The sequence below is a fragment of the Miniopterus schreibersii genome, assembly GCF_964146895.1.
Source record: "Miniopterus schreibersii genome assembly, chromosome: 7".
NCBI lineage: Eukaryota > Metazoa > Chordata > Mammalia > Chiroptera > Miniopteridae > Miniopterus > Miniopterus schreibersii.
The window spans coordinates 52,233,020-52,253,224 of NC_138108.1; the positions used below are offsets into that span (position 1 = coordinate 52,233,020).

Consider the following 20,205-nt stretch of genomic DNA (forward strand, 5'->3'; position numbering starts at 1 on the left):
CAATGTCTAGAGATATTTTTGGTTGTCACAACTATGGAAGGAAGGCGTCCTATTTGCATCTAATGCACAGAGGTCAAGGATGCTGCAAAATATGTTACAATGCACCAGACAGCACTCCACAACAATTATTCAGCCAAAGATAATGAGAAACCCTGGATTAAGGTGTCCAAGCCAAAGGACGGTATCCTTGTGTGGAAGAGGCTTGTGTGGAGGGCTGTATCCTGCTGTTCTACACACACACACACACACACACACACACATAATCAATCAATCAATCCCTCAATCAATTGATGTTACAAGGCCACAAGAACCACCCAGAATCTGCCCAGATAAACTCCTGGAATACAGGAAGGGTGAGTTAGAGAATTTTTGGCATTGAGGCAGCCACACAGTAAGAAGGAACCACTGCTGAAGGAACAGATAAAAGGAACAGTTAAAACCATAACAAGATTCACTAGTTCATTCATTCACTTGTTAAGCAAACCTTTACTGAGCACACATGTGCCACTCAGCTAGCCATGACGACACATGGGGAACACACCAAACCTGGACCCTGCCCTCACCGGGCTTACAGCCTAGAGGAGACTATGGAGGTTACCAAGAGGCCAGTAAAATGAAGACTGTAATGTACAGGACTGAGGAACATTTACACAGCAGCTGGAAAAGCCTCCACCCGTGTGTAATCTCATTTGAACTGTATAAGACAGGCATAGTCCCTTTATAGAGAGGTTAAAAATGGACCCAAGGTCATACAGTTTGTAACTGGCCAAGTAACCTTGAGGTTCCTGTTATATTTTTCTAAAGAGCAAGGAGACATCTTAGGCACTCTTGCTTGGTCTGACCTGGAATTTCCTCTCCTCTTCCCCACCAATCACATAGGAACAAAGCCCTTCACCTTATGAAAAAAAAATGTGCCCAGCACTCTCCATCTTCTTGCTTCTATAAAACCTGGGGATTATTTTCTAGCTGTTTCATGTATATATGCCTTGTGTTCCTTATTAGATGGTAAACTCCTGACCTGCAGGGCCTAGATCTTCCATTTCCTTTGCAACCTTTTGCAGTACTGCAGCCACCCAGTAAATGCCTGCTGCATAAGTGAACCTGTAGAGATAAAAATACTCTATGGTATTCCCATTTATGGCTTTCATGCTCTTACTTTGCTTTGTGATAGGGCTGTACATTACAAGCTTCTAGAGGACAGAGAAAATGGCTTGGTGCTTTCCTTACACTCGCAGGCACCATGCAAAATCTGATCCTTGCATGCCTTTCTGATGCTCTGGATAATATTAGCACACTGGAGTGTTTTTGTGTATCTAAGGACCGAGGTTGTCAGCCTCTCTTCGGCGGGAAATGTTCCTTCCTTTCCACTGCAAATTCCCAAGGCGCCTAGGACAGGGCTAGATTACTGCAGATAACCGCCCCCCCCTCGCATATTTGTATTACTAAGGAGGTGGACTGCGAAAATGGCAAGCTCCGAGGAAAAGCGCAAAGGGGAAGGGGACTTGAAGGCAGATCAGAAATGGCCTGGATGACAGCGCTGGGGCTTCTCGCCGAGAGCCCAGCCTAAGTCTGACCAGCAGAACTCCAGCCGCGCGCGCCCGCAGTCCCGGGGCCCCGGAGGCAGCCCGCCCGCCAGCCCGCCCGGCCCGGGAGCGGTCCAGACGGCCCCGCCCGCGCCAACCTGGGCACTCACCCGCGCCGCGCCGCCTCTCCTCCTCCCACCCCGGACGCGGGAGCCCGGCTCGGGCCTGCCCCGCCGCCTCCCCGCCTCCGAGGAGCGCCGGGGGCGGCGCGCTCGCAGCCTCCTCCGAGCCGGCGAGACAGCGCGGGGGGCGCCGGGGGCGGCGGGTCAGGCTCAGCGGGGCTCGGCGGGCTGCCCCTGGCCCGGCGCCTGCAGGGGGCGCGGGCACGGCCCCGCCCCGCCGCCTTCCCTCTCCCTCCCGGCTCCCTGGATCCGCGCCGGGAGGAAATGATGTGTTGCTGCCTGGTTAATCACAGCTCCAGACACTCATTGGCCGAGCGCGCCGCAGCCACTTCCTTCTCCTCCTCCCGCTCCTCCCGCTCCTCCCGCTCCGGCTCCAGCTCTTTGCGGCCGCTGCAGCCGCCGCAGCCTTCCCCTCCGCGCTGGGGGAACTTTTCCGCTCCCGGCGATCGTCCCCCCCACCGACCCCAGGGCGAGCCCCCACCCCGCCGGCCCGCCCCGCCCCGCCCGCGGCCGTCCTCCCAGCCCGTGCCGCTGCGCCTCGGGAAGTTTATTCCGCCCGCCCTCCTCCCCTTCCTTCTCCTCCTCCTCCTCACCCCGCCTCCCCTCCCTCCCTCGGCTCTTTTCCCCGCGGTGGCTGCCGCTGCTGCCGCTGCCGCTGCCAGGCTGCTCCTCGGCCAGCCGCGCCGGTCCGCGGGCTGGAAAGCCCCTGGCCCCACGCACCGCTCCGCTGCGGGAACGGCCGCCGGCCCTTGGCCCCGCGGAGTTCCGGGCTCCCTCGCCGGCTGCACCGCCCCGCCCCGCCCCGCGCCCGCCGGGGCAGCGCGCCCCGCGCCGCGCCGACCTGCAGCGCCCGGCTGGCTCGCACTCCGCCTCCCCGGCTCAGCCCCGAGCAGCGGCGGGACCAGAGGTGAGGGCAGGTCGCCGGCCGCGCCTGCCGGAGCCCGGGGACCGAGGGAGGAGGGAGCCTAGCGCGCGGAGAGGCAGGGATTGGGGGTGGCAGGGTGGGCGTCGCGGTGCCTCCCCCTCGCTTTCATTCTTTCCTCGCTGAAGCTCGATCCGCTCTCGGTGGGGGGAAGCAGCCGCGGAGCAAAACTGTCTTGCTTTGGGCCTGAACTGCTGCTGGGGTGTGGGAGAGGGCAGAGGCACGGAGCGGGTCTCTGGTGTGCAGTGTGTGTGTGTCTGGGTGTCTGTGTCTATGCGGTGGACTCCTTCGGGGTGTGCGCCTGTGACTTGTAAATTGATCTGGCCGCCCCTGCCGTGGGGCTCACCTTCCTAGTTGATCTTGGTAGGGAGTCAAGGGATGGGCGAAGCACCCCTACCCTCAAAATATCCGTCTCTTCCAAGAAGAATTTTCTGCTGGAGAGACAGCCAATAAACTCTGCTCAACTCCCTCCCTCCCTCCGTTCTTCCTAGCTGCAGTTTCAAAAAGCTTCAAAGCCAGGAATGTGGGATTCATCTTCCGATCCCCAGAAGGCAAATGTGGTTACAGATGTTGCACGGTACTTTGCCAAGTTTAAAACCCTTCCTTCAACACTAACCAAAACAGTGAGGCTAGAACCCTGGGCGCGCAGGGGAGAGGTGGGCCTCTGGGGCCGCCGGATTCACTAACTTCCGTCTGCTTCTAGACTGGCTCAGCTCCGTCCAGTTTGTGCCAGATAAGTCTCCCACCCCCACCCTTTTCCCTGGAGGTTTGAACGCCCCTTGCATGGGAGAGAAGCTGTTGAGGAAGCTACTTAGGGAAGAAAACATTCCACTTAGTAGAAGAAAAGCCTTGGTTAAAAAGTTGTGTTTAATTTGGCTTTTGGAGAAAGGTAGCAAAGTAATACAATGGATTTATTAATTTTATTGGGCTTTTTTCCCCCGTTTTTTTGAGGTGTGTGAGAGAGTTACATGATGAAAAAAAAGGACTGATCTTGTACATATTTTGTATATTTTTGAAAAGAGGCCTCAAATTGAGACATAACCCAGTGGTTTAAGGATCCATGTCCGAGAGATGCAGACTGCTCTGACAGCCCAAGGGAAAGTGGTGGCAAAAAAAAAGACACTTCCCCCCACCCCCCAAAAAAAATTCTTCCTGAAAAGGTGGTGTTAAGAAATATCAGAGTTGGGCTGATCCAAGTGGCGGGCCTTAAATGGAAACACTATAGTATGTCCTGGCACTTGTCTCTGGAGGTGGGTGGCTGGCCAGGGGCCCAGGGTTGGGCAGCCAGCAGACACTAGACTTGTGCTGACCTCAGACACTGGGCTTGCCATCCAGTTTTACAGTATGCTTAAGTGTGAAATATGGACCTCACCCATTTCACTGATGGGGACACAGGGGTCAGGAAGTTATCTTAGGTCTGGACAGGACTTGGATCACCAGGCTTCTAACACCAAATCACTTTCTTTTTTTGTGATTCCGTTGTATTTGTTTTCTATCCTGGAATTAAAAAGCAGCAATCCTTTGAAGCTGAAATGTATAGGCCTTACATTGATGGAGCTGTGCGTTGGATAACAGCATTTGTGCTGTTACTCCTCCTTCAAAAATACTCCAAGGTGGTGAATGATGTTGCAATAAATTCTAGAGACGGGAAAAATCGAGGGCTGGGATGGGAACAGATTAGGCGCATGCTCTCCTTTTCCAGTAGTACAGGTGAGTTTTACTTGAAATGGCGAGAGTGGTTTTCAATAAAACTTGATGTGGGTAATAGTTTTACAGCTCTTGTACCTTGGAAGAGAGTGATCATTTGGATCCAGTAAGTTTCATGTTATCTCTAAGTAATTTAAAAGAATAGTGGGATGTGGAGTAGAGATGGAGGAGTGTGCCACATTCAGGAGTGTAACTGTACAGAAGTGAGTGCTTTTCTAGACCGTCACAAAGCCAGTATCGCAATAAAGTGGAGGTGGGGAGTCTTGGCTTCACTTTGTAAAAAAAATGCAACACCTGAGAAATGCAATAAAGGGAAACACAATAAACAAGGTATGCCCGTAGTTAATCGCAGAAGCGAGGAACTTCATTCCATTAATAGTGTTGTGATTCTTTTTTCCAAGTGGTGATTTTCCAAAATTTTTGCACCTGCCAATGGAACAGATAACAGCGGTTGTTGAATCAGTAAAGAGAGACTAGGTCTCTGTCTCAGCCTAGACTGCACTGAACTAGTCCTGTGATGATCAGGCTGGGCTTCTAGGTAAGGTTGGATTGAGTGGTGAAGTCTTCAGGGAGGAGAAACAGGGCAGAAATGGATTTGGAAAACGATTCTGCTATTCAAGGTCATGAGGTGAAGACAGAATCAATGCGCTTATATGGGGTACTTTAGGCAAAGAGGAGCTGGAACCTGGGAACTGTCCTCTGTGCCTGTTCTGCTGTTGGATCCCTGCATCTTGATTGATTTTTACGTGAAGACATCAATGCACAACTTGTTAGATTTTAGGGAGAAGTAAACTATTGATAGTGGCAAAACCCTTTGATATGTTTTGAGTGAACTTTATGATACATATGATGATTTGGGGAGGAAGGACTGGATATGTATCAGGCACAGTGCTTTGCTCTCTACATGGTACTTTTTAAATTACATTTTATAATAACCATATGTTTTATTATTTCACTCCTTTACAGTAACAAATTGAGGCTTGGCAGAATTGAGTTGCCCACAGTTGTCAAGCTAGTCAATGGTGGAGCGGGGATTTGAATTGGGAGTTTGTGGGATTCCAGAGCCCATGCTCTCTCCACTTTCTCCAGCGTTTCCAAATTTCATTCATTCATGCACTGGCTTCCTGAGTTTACCATAGCTATGCTAAGTCTCACTTAGTCTCTTCCAAGTTTTCCTTTTAAAGCAACAATCATGTTTTTAAAGACATCTTTAAGAGGAAACTATGTCACTGCCATATTTGGAAATGAAAATATGTAAGGAATTGGAGGTAGTTATAAAGATGCATTCTACTTCTGTCGAACCCCTAAATTAAGGATAATAATTACTTGATGTGTGTGTGTTGCTGGAACATGGGGATAAGGTGGAGGAGGTAGGTAGATGATATAGTATTGGTGATATTCTGGTTTTGGGGTTCAGTAATGGGTTCATGGGTGCTAATTTGTTTTTAGACTTTATCACCTACATGCACAATACATAATATTTGTAAAGAGATAATTAAACTTATAACCATTAGCATAATGATTACTTGGGGACTATTTCACCGCACTATTCTGACTTAGCTTGGTGCCTGTGTGAAGTAGGCAAATAAGAACAAATGACTGGTTGACAAGACCCTAGGTGGTAATTTAAAGCAAAGATGATTGTTGTTATACCCAAGTAAGACAGAGGCATATCCCCTCCTCTGTTTTCTCCTGCTTCCACTCTCGTTTCCAATACAGGTTTCCCCCGCTCTCCAAATTAGAGTGTTCCTGTGAAGGCTTTCGTAAGCCAAAATGGCATAAAGCTAAAAAGCAATTACCATTCATTTATATGGAAAAATTTTTGAGCATTCCCAGACCCCCAAAATAACCTACTAAATCATACCAAATAACACATAAAGCCCAAAATAACATTAACATATACTAAAAGCAGGAATGCACAGAATAAATGGAGATAAAGCACAGATGCTCACAGACACAGTTCAAAGCTCTGGCAGCTTGATGCCGAGATGCCGAGTGTGGTTCCTGGGAAAGGAGCTTGGTGCTTCCACTCTTCAGTGCTTGGTTGCTGCTGCCTTTATAAGGGCTCCAGGAGATGCAAATGCTAGTTTCCTTTTGGGCCTTTTCTCATAAAAGTGAAAATCCTCTTCAGATTTCTTCCTGTTAGTAAAAACAGGTACTAATGCAGGTCTTTCGGAAAAGCCGAGTGGCGTAGCATGAACTTTGAAAAGCGGGGGATTCCTGTATTGTGACTAAAATAATAGCGTGGGCTGCAGTGTGGCTTCTCCTGACTAGCCACGGGAGAGCTGGCACTCCTCAGCATCACCTTGTCTTATACATCGAGTGCTCCGGATGGGACAAAGAACGCTGTCATGAAGTGTTAAAACGCTTGTGCTCTCACCCAGTGGTAAGTGTGACGATTCAGACCTGGGAGCCCGTATTTAAGTTAAAGCAATGCCTGGGTAAACGGAACAGCATTAAACTGGTGAGGCTGGGAAATAAAGCCATCGGCGGTTTTAATTGGAGTTCGTTCACATAGTCTCCTGTTTTATTTTCCCAAAGCAAGTATTGGGCTCTGTGGCTTTATTCCTGGAAATGAGGATTTGAATTGGGTTTCCTGGTACAAAATGCCTTCTTTGATCTCTTGGAGTGAAAACTTTGTGTTTCTTTCTGTGGCCAGTTCCAGCTCTCGGAAGAACCAAGAGGAGGGTTTACCTCTTCGTTTTAGCAGTTGGCCGTCGATGGCTCTCGCTTGCCATGCTCGTTTAAGATTCAGAAGTTCCAGACCAGGATCTGGCTGCTGGAAAGGGTTTTCAAATTAAAGAGTCCATTTGAAAGAGCTTCATCAAGTCGGTGTGGTTGGCACACCATGGCCTTTGGTTCGGATGGGATGTAGTTTTGCTTGAACTTAAGCTCTCAAAAGTAATACGAGACCCAGTGGCTTCCTTTCCCAAGTTAAAACAAATACTCCCCTGCCCCCAGTATTCAAACGGACTGCACAGTTGAATAATATTCCTGTGTTCTTCTATGCATTTCTGGAAATCTGAGCTTGTTTATATGTCTGGAGACTCTTCTGGGATCCATGAGAGCTTTGTTTTCCAGAGCCACCACCACTCAGTTGTTTGATTTTGGGGTTTTAGTCTCTGACCAACATTCCACTTTGCCCATTACGGTTGCTTCATTGTTTGCTCTCGGTATTTGGCCTTTATTTCTGTGACTGGGAAAGTGACTTTAAATTTTCATCTTTCCAAATTGTGTGAAGGTTGTTATTTTGGAGGACGGGTCAGGGGTCTCATTTAGCGCAGGCCCTGGCGTGTCCCCAAGAGTTCAGCTCTCTCATCACAAGGCCAAGCCGCGGCCTTTCAGTTCCTCTGCATTCCCCTTCCCCCCACTTTTGGGGAGAGCCAAATTCTTCAGGGCTCAGAATAATCTCATTGCAAGCAAGAATGCTTCCTGGATTTTGCCTTTTGACATTTCTCCAGCAGTTTTATCATCTTCACTACTTATTCTGGGACTTGATTGATCTCTTTGAGGGCAAGGACTTCAAGTTATTTATTCCTCCATTTATTTGTTCCACACAATTCATGCGCCTTCACCAATTTAAAACCTTTTAAATTCTCTCCCTGGGCTCCTTGAGGGCAAGGACTGCGTCTTACTCATCTTTTGTATATCTTTTGCACCTAGCACAATGCCTGGCCTAGACCACACAGTCAATAAATTGTTTTTCAGTTGTGGAGAGAATGAATGGATGGTTGCACGTTAGGGAGCAAAGGAACCCAGTCCCCTGGAGAATGAGCCTCAGAGAAGAGCACACCAGACACAGTGGGCCTTAGGGATGAGCTTGGGAAACAGGGACAAAAGATATTCTAGGTAGAAGGAGCTTTTTTTAAATAATCCCACCCCCTTTTAAAACAAAATATTGTTGACTTGTACTTGGTGAATTCAACACACATCTATATGTATGTGTTTCCTTTTCTGATTGTGTTTGGATTTAAGGATGATACCTCCTTTATTAGGAAGAATATCTCAGCTAATGTTTTCTATCCTGCCAAGCAAGCAGTCCTGCAGTACTGTGTATGGCTGGGACCGAAACACTCCATTTCACTGCCTTTCTCCTGTTGCGCGTGTTCTCAGACAGTTGACAGTGAAAACAGTGTGGCAGACAGAGCTCATGCGAGGGGTGGAATGTGGATGGGCTGACTCGAGGGGGCAGGCCACCTAGATCTTCTCCGCTTGAATGCTGGATGGCCTGGTACCTTGCTCATCTGCGGAAGCCAGGATGGGCCTTTGCTAGCCACCACACAGCATGGATGCCAATGAAAATAAGATTGCTCTACTTTTTGTTCCTCTTTTTTTAGCCAATTATGGAAAAATTATTGATCGAAGTTCTAAAAAATAACCTTGACTTCGATGAGAAATGTATAGAGTGTATGTATAAAGGAAGGTAGTTGTGGCCCTGGATAAAACTGAATATTAGATATGGGGTGATACTAGGCGATTAGAGAGAGGGTATTGAGAAAAATGTACAATAAAAAGAACTTAAGGAAGAGCATTTCTGGTGTAGAGGGGCTGGATTGAGGAGATATTTTAAGCCAAGTTCTGAATCCACGACTATCGGAGCTATTAATGAAGACTTTTACACTCTGGGTGAAAATACAATGTGTGTGTTCACTCTCTTTAAGAGGTATGTTAATGCTTATAAGGAGATGCCACCAAGAAAGCTGGAGCTTTTGGTCTTGTAACTTGATGTCAGGGACTTACACAAAATAGAAATGTATGTAGGAAGAAAGAGTATGTGTGGTTATCTAGAGTGACCCTTCCCATCCTTTTGGGGAATAAGGGAAATGGTAAGGGACTAGTGTGCCAAATGGTATTTTTTATATGCTCTTTTGAAGTTGAAGAACTGGACCGTTGTACACAACAGGTGGCAAGAACAAATATTCTCTGACTTTATGAGTATGGCCTAGTAAAAATGGAAAAATCTCAGTCTGAGATTATATAAACATGAATGTTCAATTTCAGTGTTTTGAAAACATTTCTGACTCTTGGCAATTCATTTTACATCACAACTGAGCACACACACATACATGCATATTAAAAATAAAGCTGAATTGCAAGTTTTATCATATTGCAGTACTTCCCAATTTTTATTCAGTTTTTAAAAAAAAACTTTTTTGGTCTCTGTCTACTGAGTTGATTTTACAACTTGCTAATGGGTTCTAACCAGCAGTTTGGGGGGAAAAAACCACAACACAAACTATTCTAGGTATTGTGGAAATCAGGCCTTATTTTTTTTTTTTATTGAACACCTGATAATCTGGATGAGAATTTTATTTTTATTTTTGTATGAATCTCAATCATTCTACTGAGGGTCCGCACCCCTGTGCTCCCCCTACCATCCCCTCACCCCTTTATTCTTTTCTCAATGTAGGGGTCTCTGCTTGTTTCTCCAAATCAGATTAAAGTGACTAATAAGTGCTTTGGACCAGCTCCAAGAGTTCATCCTGATCTTGATTCCAGTCAGCATCAAAGGTGGGGCTAATTAATTTAAGCTGGTGGCAGGAGCTACTTAGCTCCCTGTTTATTTGGATTCTATTTTAATGGGATGGTGACTTTCAGTAACCAGGGGACAGCAGGAGTGCCTGTGCAGGTCAGTGCACCAAAAGGATGGGAGAGAGGTGGGGAAGATGACCCCGCGTACCTGTTGTTCACTAAGGCAATATGAGGTTAGTAGGGGCCAGCACTTTGCATTCAGAGATGTAAGTAAGAGCTTAATTGGTGGCAGTGGTCATCGTTGTCACTGTCTTTATTAAGGTTTCCCTGCGTTGCCTCTGCCCCTTCATCTTTTCCCCTCTTTGTCCTTAAGCATTTATCAAGTTCAGTAAAACTGAGTTGAACTTGAGGTGCACTTGAGTAAGGGATTGAAGAAACACACATGTTCTGCTATAAGGGGCAGAAGGCTGAGTATCTCGCTCACAAGATACAGAGACAAAGATCAGCCAACACCTTTGAGGAAGTGGCTGCTTGGCTGGCCTCTGAAAGATACCATTTTGATGTTATCATTTTGAGAGTTATCTCTGTGTGTAGGTTGTGGAATGGCAAGATTCCAAAGCCAGGGAATGGGGCAAGTAAATATGAGTAGTTGGCTTTTGTATAGGAGCCAAGTTGTACAAAACCTAGTTGCACATATTTTTAATCACTAGAATCAGACACAGTGCCCCGAGGTGCAGCGTCTTGGACAGGCATCAAGGCTTGAGACAACGGGGAGGAACAACAGATTGATGTCTCTGGTTTTGCACTAATTCCAGGGCCAAAGTATACTGAGCAGGATAGCCAATACTTTTTTAAGTGGTTAGATTGTACACTCTCCCCACTTTTTTTTTTTTTGCCAAGCATATATGGTAACTCCTGGAAGTTAAAAGTTCTTTGTAGTGTGACAGGACTGTATAGAGTACCTTAAACTGATCACTGTAAAAGAAAGCTTAGAAATGGAGATTTAGAGCGAAATTATGCTTTATTTTGAATGACAGGCTAATGGTTTTAGACTTGATTCTGAAAATAGCAACAATAAGAATAAATAATAAATGTGAAAGAGGCTCTGGGCAGGCCCCTTGCATTCTCCATTTAATGCTCACACCACTCCTTGAGGTACCTACTCTTATTATGCCCATTTTACAGAAGGAGAAACTGAGGCTCAGAGGGGTGATGGAAGATGTTTAAGATCACACGTCTGAACTTGTAACCCAGGTCATACATTTCCAAGTCATCATACTCTATAGCAGAGGTTTGGGAGCTGGTGGTCCCTGGGCTTACTGTACCTCACAGCTGTGTCCTGTTTGATAATGCATTTAAAGCTTTTATTTTTGAAATGGTTGCCAACATTTAAATATGGGTACGTTTCCCACAAAAAGTCCAAATTTCCACCTGCTCCTGCAAAACTGAAATTTCTGGCAGCACCAGGCCTGTCCCGTATTCCTGCAGGAACCTGTCAGAGCTCCTTGTAATTATGTCTGTCTGAGGGGACATGTATGCTGTATTCACCACAGCCCCAGCTCGTTCCTGTTTTCTCCCATACACAGGCCCAGCATCAGTTTCCTTCCTTCCTTTCTAGTGTGCCTCACTCCTGTGTGCTAACTGCACTGTCCCTATAGGCATATGAGTTTAAGACCCCTGTTCTACAGCCTTCTTTTGGTCACAGATGATTAGTCTAGTGGTGAGGGTGGATGCCCAGCAGCTAAGGGGACAAGGGAGTAGGTGGAATTAGGGTTTTGGCCTTGGACTGGAGAAGCCATAGGGTAAACAAATCATTTTTGCAAAGAGAGGGAAAGACGATGGGTGGGGAGCAAAAATATCTGACTTTGGAAACTGGATGACTGGGAGAATGGTATTGATCTTAAAAAACAAAACAAAATGAAACATCCAAAACAGTAGGTTGTTAGGAGGAGCTAGTTTGGGATAGGGCATGTGTTGAGTTTGAGCTTCTGGTGGAACAGGTACAAAGAAAAGGGCTTACTGAATCTAGTGAGGAGTGGCAAATATGACCCTGGAACCCTGGTGATAAGGATTGGAGCTGTGGCTTTGTATTAGCAGTTAGATCTGTGAGAGGATGAAAAGAAAAAAAAAAAAAAAGGTCATGCCGGGGCATTGGATCTGGGGGAGAGTTCCCTTTTGGAAATGGGAAGAAGTGGGCTAAAGTTTGAATGATAAAATGAACCAGCTACAAACAGTTCAAAGTCTCTTATTGACTTTTTTGGGTCAAGTGCCCTATCTTGCAAATAATCAAATGTTTATCCTAATAATGGAATACAATAACAGTCTTCAACATTTGAACTTGGGAATTGATAAACATCTGCTATGGAATCAAAGACAGGCCTACTGTTTGATGGGTGATATCTGTAACTTACGTTTATGCCCGTTTCACAGAGCCTTACCTAGTTAGGTGAAAGGGACTCTAACAATGTGTTTTTTTTTTTGTTTTTTTTTATCATAGGTGCTAGACAGAGTGGTTGCTGTAGCCCTGAGATGGGGAAATATGCCAGAGGAGAATGACTGCCTGGCATTTATTCTTGCCTTTAGCCAGTTAAGAATGGAATGTCCTTTTCGACTTCAGATGATTTTTTTTTTTTCTTATCTTGGCGTGTTTATTTGGGATTCTTTCCAACTCATTGTTACTTAATCAGTGAGGTCCACCCCAGTTGCTCCCCTTCTCCCACTTGGTTCTGTTTTGATCCCTAAAGGGCTTATTGTTTTAGGACATTCTCAGCACAGGTGGAGTGAATCCTTCTCAGATGTGGGTATTGAGCATGGAAATCTTCCAGGAGGGCATTTCATTTGTTCTCAGGGATTTGTGTCTTGAACATTGGTCTTCTTTTTGGGCTATACAACTTAAAAAAAAAAAAATTAACACTGGCTTTTTTATTTCTCATTTATAGATAGCTTTATTTCATTACATATGCACGTTAACATGGGTTCCTATAATTTTTTCTTCCAGCCATATATTTTTATTCATTATGCGTTTTATGTTTTAGAAATGATATTTGTGTTACATGTGCTCAATACAAGATTTGAAAGATAGCAAAGGTATACTGTATAGTGAAAGGTAACTTTTGTCCTCTAGTCTTTTACTTTATCTTCCTGGAGAAAAACCATCACGGAAACCAATTATGTAGTTTTCCTGTGATACTCTTCACATTTATAAAAATATACCAATGTGCTTTTCCTTATATATATTGTATCATATTTTACACATTTCAGTTCTGTACCTTATACCTGGCTGTTTTCACTTAACAATGTATTTGGGAAATTTTTTCATATCAGTATAAACAGAGTTTCTTTATTCTTTCAAAAGGAATTCCATTGTGTGGCTGTATTACAATTTTTTAACTAGTCTTGTTATTTTAGGTAATGTTATGTTACAGTGTTGCAATGACTATTCTTACATGTACTACTCTACCTACTTACTGACTTATATATAGATGTATATGTAGATCTATGTGTCTATCTCTTGTATCTCTGGGGGTAAATATCAAGGATTGAAATTTCTGAATCAGAAGGTATTTACACTTTAAATTACAGTATAGGTTGTACCCTGAATTGGGTTTTGGAGTTGTATTAGTGAAGCAGTGTGACACGATGGAAATGAGAAAGCAACCCTTAAGACTTGAGCACTAGTTTGGTCTCTCGTGTAAACCAGTTTTGTGGTCCAAGAAAGTCACTTTCTTAAACTTTTTCTTTGTCATATTTTTCTTTTTTTATCTGTCAAAAAGGGCATGGACTCAGCTATTTCTGAAGTTTGATAATTTGTTGATTTGCTTTCAATCTCCCTTCGTTTTGGTCTTTCCAGTAAGTGGAGCTTGATGATTTTTTTTTTTTTCCTCTGCGTAAATTTTGAGTTGTGAAGAGCCCTGGCTTCAGAAGCCTTGCTAACCACAGCTTTACTTTGATTGTTTTAAAGCACTCTGTCTGGTTTGTGCTTTAAGTTAAAAGCAGAGCTTATATGGCTGATTATCTTTTTCTTTTTTTAAAATACGGTGAGTGGTAAGTGGATATTTAGTGACCAAGAAACTCATATAGTCAGCATTTTATTATTGATCAAGAATAGAGGCAATGGATTTTTAGACTTAGAGAAAAGTTTTATTTTTTTAATAGCCTAAAAAAAAGCAATAGGCGTATGATAGACAGTGTTTAAGAAACAGCAACATTTTATTTATGACTTTGGAGCAGACCAGAGCAGTCAGCTTTTGATCTTTCAAGTATTTTATAATATGAAGAAGGCAAAATAGGGGTTATTGGAAAATTCGAGGTATTTACCTGCTCTAGTTTAATAAGATGGTTGGAGTTTCTGGTGGTTAACAGATCAGATGCATTTAAAAATTCAAAGCCAAGTAAATAAAATTTAATATAAAATTCATGTTTATTCCTTGTACTGCATTTTTTCTTTAGATTGGTGCCTCAAAATTAAGCAGCTTCCTGGATTTTTTCATTTGAAAGACTTGGAAATTTTGGGCTGCTAATGTAAATGTAATTTTCCTGGAAAAGATTTTGAGTTCTTGGTTACTCATTTAAAAAAAAAAAAAATGCTCTTTAAGTATACAAATTTATTCATCTAGTTGTAGAGTAGCAAAAAACCCAAAAAACTGGAAACAAATTTTGTACAATAACCTATATATAACTTTTATTTATGTTATATATTTAAACAATGTAACATTATATAATCACAAATATCATTTTAGATGAATTTTCAGGGACAGAACTCACCTTCAAATTACCTTCCCAAAAAGGATTTTGTTGGCATTTTTAACTAGTTAGAATCTTTCTTTTTCTATATATATGTATATAGGTGTGTGTGTGTGTGTGTGTGTGTGTGTATCTATCTTGCATATACTCCCATATATACTGCCAGTATATCTGTAGGTACATACCAAGACGAGGGACTATAGTTGGTTGGTTGTGTGTGTGTGTGCGTGTGTGTGTGTGCGTGTGTGTGTGCACGCATCCTGTGCCTATTATATACTGCCTTATCCATAGTAGGCATGCAGAAATTTTTGGAATGAATGAATGATGATGGGGAATATACAAAACAACATTCCATAGAAAAAGAAGAACACTAAAACAGTACAATTTTATATACATAAATTATGTATAGTTCCATAGTACAGTTCCATAGACATAAACAAACATAAAGCACAGTACAAGTCCAGATTTTTAGTTATATACATATGGATATGGAGGGTGGTGGTGTAAAAAGACTGATAGGAAAGAATACCAACATATTAACAGCTGTCATCTCTGGGCTGTGCGTTGTGCCTAATTTTGAAGAGAAGTATTTAAATACAAACGAGTGAAGTAAATATTGGAAGATATGTCACCTCGATAATGTATTTTACCCTTTCAGTATTAAAGGTGGTCACCTTACCTAAAATGATGTATTACAATACCATGGCCTTTTCTCCTCTCCAGTAAAATGTACTGTATCTCCGTAGTGTGACAGGTTTTATATCTGCTTTAGAATTAAATTATGATCTGAGAGTTGCACTTTTAAGAAACTGGTTTTAATTTCACATCAGTTGAAGTTAAAGGGTAGCGAAAGTATATTAGATCTAGTACAAGTGTCTAATTATAATTATTGACACATTTTCAAATGCTCTCTTAAGTGTGATGCATTGCCTATGATTTTGACAGCTGTGACTACATTAAACCTGCTGGAGTACTCTTTTCACAAAGGTTTGTTTAAACTTAAAACTGTCAGAAGGATTCTCTATAAAGTAGATGAACGCAGATTTAGAGGTCAAATGGTGTTTTCTTTCCCACCGTGCCTGGTGATTTTAGTCTGTTAAATGTTAAATCAGAAGATTATCTGGGTTTAGTTTTCATTTCAAGAAACTGGGGAATTTTGTGGGTTTTTTTTGTATAAAAAATGGGTGATGCTATTCCTTTGTGATCTGACTCTCTGCAATGTGAACATAGATTCTACTTATTTCTCTTGTTGGAGATTCCCAACCACAAAGCTCCAAACCAGCAGATTTGATTCTGCACAACAACTTTATTTTTTTAAGTCTTCCCTATGCCAAGTTCATGCATTATCTCCTTTGCGTGGCCACTCCCTCGTCCTACGTAGATTTGTTGAGTGGTTACAGTGTGCCAGGCACTGGGCGGATGAGGACAGGAAGGCTGTCAGAGAGCTCAGCTAGGGAGAGGCAGAAACTAAGCAGCCAAGCTACAGCCGAGCAAAGCACCAAATGGAGCTCTAAACATAAGATAATCTGGCCATCTTCTCTAGGGAGAATGATGTTCTTGACCATCTGGAAGGTTGAGTAGGAAGCTGTCAGGTGGGAAAAGCACCTTTGAGGAGCAGAGGCGTACAGGAAGGACAGCATCCTGCAGAATTGGACATGACCAGAGCCCCACTGCTCAAAAGTGTGGTCCCAGACCCTCAGTGACAACATCATTTGGGAGCAAGTGTCACTAGAAAAGCCAGTCTCAGGCCCACCCCAATCCTCCTGAGTCAGAATCAGCATCACAACTGTCTCCCCAGATGATGTAAATGCTTTTGCAAGTTTGAGAAACACTGGACTGGAGCAGAAGACGATGGGATAAAAGATGGTAGAGCTGGGAACGTGTGCTAAGGAGCCTGCACTTTTTTTCAAATACGGGATTTGATAATGAGAAGTAACATGATTAGATTTATATTTTTCTAAAATTGTCTGGAAGTACAGGAAGGCGGCATTTACACGAAGCTTCTCAAAACCTAAATGATAAAGTGCTTCACAAAAAACCAGCCTCAGATATTTTGAGAAATGCAGGCCATTCTACCCTTCTCTCAGACTGTAAGTGACTGTAGTGCGTTGGAAGTTCTGAGAAGCCGGCATTGAGAAAACCATTAACTTAATCATTTATCCTGGGATATCCCTGGGGTCTTTTCAAATTTATTCCATAGTGGAACCATTTGTAGCCACACAGCTGTTAACACCCCGGCAGAGTGGATAGCATTTTGCTGAACACATTTTGGGAAATGCTAGCACTCATTTCTAAACTTCAGACACTGCCTTATCTGAGTAGGGTGACCAGCTGTCCAGTTTGCCTGGGACTGAGGGGTATCCCAGGATGACGGACTTTCAGTGCAGATGTCCTGGGCAGACTGGAGTGACTTGGGCACCCTTTCTGTTTACCATACATATAACTGTTTATTTAATTTCTTTAGATGGCTCAGCCTTTTCCCTTAAATGCCTGTTTCAGGTTTATTCTAATGTCTGCACATTTGAAGTGCATGGGGAGCTTACGGAGCTGGTGCCCATCCCCACTCCACGAGGTTGTGATTTAGTTCGTCTGGCATGTACGCTAGGTGGTGGCATTTTTAAAGGTCCCCAGGTTATTCTAACATGCATGAAAATTTGTTCAAAGCAGTTATATCTGTGGAAATACAGCCTCGATGTGCTCCTTGCAAATTTATTTTAATATATAATAGAAAAAAGCATTAATCATTAAAAGAAAACAAAAAACTGTTTTAGAACCACCTAGCATTATTGGGGAACCACCAGCAGCACATGCCCCACACTTTGAGAAACATTCATGGAGAGGCAGGGGGAGCAGCGTTCTGGCCAAGAAACAGTGACAGATGTGGCTGGAGAGGATGGTGGAGGTTTCAGAGCCGTGGTAACTGATCGGAGCTGGGGTAGAAGGAGGAGGATCTCAGGGTACTTGCCGGGGTAGATGGTGGTCACGTAACAGAACAGGGAGAGGTGGAGAAGGCAGGGAGGTCATGGGCTCCATTTGACAAGTCCTGTTTGAGAGGCCCTGGGGTACCCAGGTGGAGCCGTCCAGTGCGTAGTCAGAAGAGGTACAGCTCAGGAGAAAGGGCTGGAGACTGATGAGAGCCTCTCCAGGTGCAGGTGCCAGTGATGTTCAAGGTGGGGGTCGGATTGCCTGGGGCGGAGGGTGAGAAGGTGATCTGCCCAGGGTGGACAGGAGGAGTGCAAGGCCGAGGACCCTGAGAGAGAGAAGAGTCTGGGAACAGCCCTAGGAGCAGGAGGGACTCTAAGGAGAGTGTGTCTTCCTTCGCCCACCCAGAGGAAGGGAGAGCTCCTCCATGGTAGTTCCGTGGACCAAATAGATAAAGCTCTAGAGGGCAAGTTTGTTTGGGTAATTTTGGACGTCATTAGTCATGTTTGGATAAATTTAGCAGGAGGGAGGAAGCAAGGTTATAGAGGGTTGAAAGGGAGGAGGTGGTTGGAGCGAGTGACGTTTGCTAGAAAGTTTTAGCTGGAGAAGAAGCCTGGGAGAGTATGGGACCTCAGGGAATGAGGTTTGGGGAGTACTCATCTTTTGGATACCCGTGGACATTATTTCAACAAGGAATAAGCGTCACAAGGAATATTCATAGATTCACAGAATTGCCAGAGCCCGCGGGGGCTCCGTGAAGTGGCCTTACTTTCAAATCATAGCCACTCACCTTTTGTTCCCCCCTTCTCTTATTATTCCCAGGACACACCGGTGTCAAGTTCTGAATTTATATGTTTATAAACGTCATTAAAGTTTTTATTTTTATGGTGATGATAAGGCAGCATGTGATTAAGTACTCAACCTTTGTTCTTAGGCAGCTCACGTTTGGGGAGGGCTTTGCAGTTTACCAAGGCAACTCCATGTCCTTATGTGAGCCTCTTAATAACCTTTGTACAGAAGACAGGGCCGAGAGTAGTAGTATCCCATTTTACAGAAGGAAAAAAAAGAAAGAGAAAACCCCTGAAGTATAAATATATGCAAAAGGACTTGCCCATGATGAGAGACTTTGTGATGGATCCAGGATCGAACCCTGGTCTCCTGGCACAGTAGTTCTTCCCTGGTATTTGGGGAGGGGTGGGGGTGGAGAGCATGTCTCCCCCTCCCCACAATTAGTATGCCATTTACTTGAGGGCAGAGACGAAGTGTTCACTGTGGCGTTGTTCATTGACTCCTTCACGCACTGCTCTGTAGAGACCTTGGGAGGTGGTGGTGGGCAGAAGGGCTCACGGGCCCAGGCTTTCCACCCACAAGGGGCTTCACATTGCTCTTGACATTATTACTTGTGAATGTTAAGGCCCCAGAAATATTCCAATAGGAACTGAAAGAAGGTGTCATGGGCCGTCCAGCTTTGAACTTGTGTCTAATTACTGGACCATGTAATTATATTGAGACTAGCCCAATAATATTGCGTGGCATATTCTATAAATATTTAAACCACACACAGTTTTGCATTTCTTTATGTTTTAATACCAGAGGGCATTCTACCATAGAAGAGCCTCAGACCTCTCTGGACTTCAGAGGGGCCCTCCTTGGTAACTGAGAAACTGGTGTGTGTGTGCAGGGATGTGAAGGTGAATCGGTTCCTCACAGAGCCCACCATCCAGTAAAGCTGAGGTTGTTTTGTATCCCCTGCTTGGCACATAGTGGGCACTCAATAAACACTTGTTATTTTGAATCAAGGGCGATGTTATTTTGGATTACGCATTCTCCACTTTATCACAGTGGTTGATTTCTTTAAAAAACTGATCTTTCCCGTGAATCACTGAAGATACGGTGTTAGGATGTAGGGGAGGGGAATGATGAAAGAATAAAGAAGTGGAATCAGCAAGTTTTGGGACAAGAGAACAGGGTTTTTGAGTGAGGGGTGAAAGCAGGAAGGAGTAGTTGCTCAGGGGAAACTGGAAAGATGTGGAGGCACTTTTCAAAGAGCACACCAAGGGGAGATGAGGTTGACACAGAAGTAATGCAAATCTGATGGTGTATTAGAGGGGAAAACAGAAGGCTTTTTTCAGCCTTAATTATAGCCAGAGGCCACAAGCACATCACAGTACTTTCTTTCTACCTGTACTTCGGGCTGGTGATATATAATCACTTTTGTAGAGTTATATCTAAGAATCTGTCTTCAGTCTGCATTAAAATGTATTACTTTTTAGGGTGCCGTGGGCTGAGAAAGAGGAATGAAAATTTGACTCTCCTTCTTGTATTTACATTAAAATGTCAAGCCACTTTTTCATTATGAAGCGAGGAACTTTTTAGTCATTGAGGAGATTCAGGCAGATGAGTTAATGTTTGGTCATCAGAAAATGTACCATTAGGGGCCTGTTTCTCTTGAGAGGAGAAAAAGGCAAAATATGAGTCAGACAGAGCATAAAGTCGTTTCCCTGCACTTAATTCAGCCACCCTCCCGCTGAAGGCCCGTCAGCTCGCTAGGGTAAGTTGGATGGTAGTGACGCCGGCTTTCACAGCGGGACTTTACAGTTTATAAAGCCTTTTCCCCAGGACCACCCAGGGTTTTGCTCTGACTCTTGCTTATATAAAGTTGGCGCTTCTGATGAGTGGACACAGGTGAGCTGTTTTTCTAGGGAAGGTGCTTTGATCAGTTTACAGCCATCTG

The 20,205-nt window shown here is 44.1% G+C and overlaps 1 protein-coding gene across 2 annotated transcripts in view; it reads left to right on the top strand.

Annotated features, from left to right (window-relative positions):
- The first annotated feature begins 2,253 nt into the window (after positions 1 to 2,253).
- The window catches only part of ACVR1 (activin A receptor type 1), a 122,682-nt gene continuing 104,730 nt past the window's right edge, over positions 2,254 to 20,205 (top strand). For both annotated transcript variants that reach the window (XM_081142439.1, XM_081142441.1), the window contains exon 1: positions 2,254 to 2,612. The gene's annotated coding sequence lies outside the window, so the exon portion shown is untranslated. The remainder of the gene's footprint in view (positions 2,613 to 20,205) is intronic.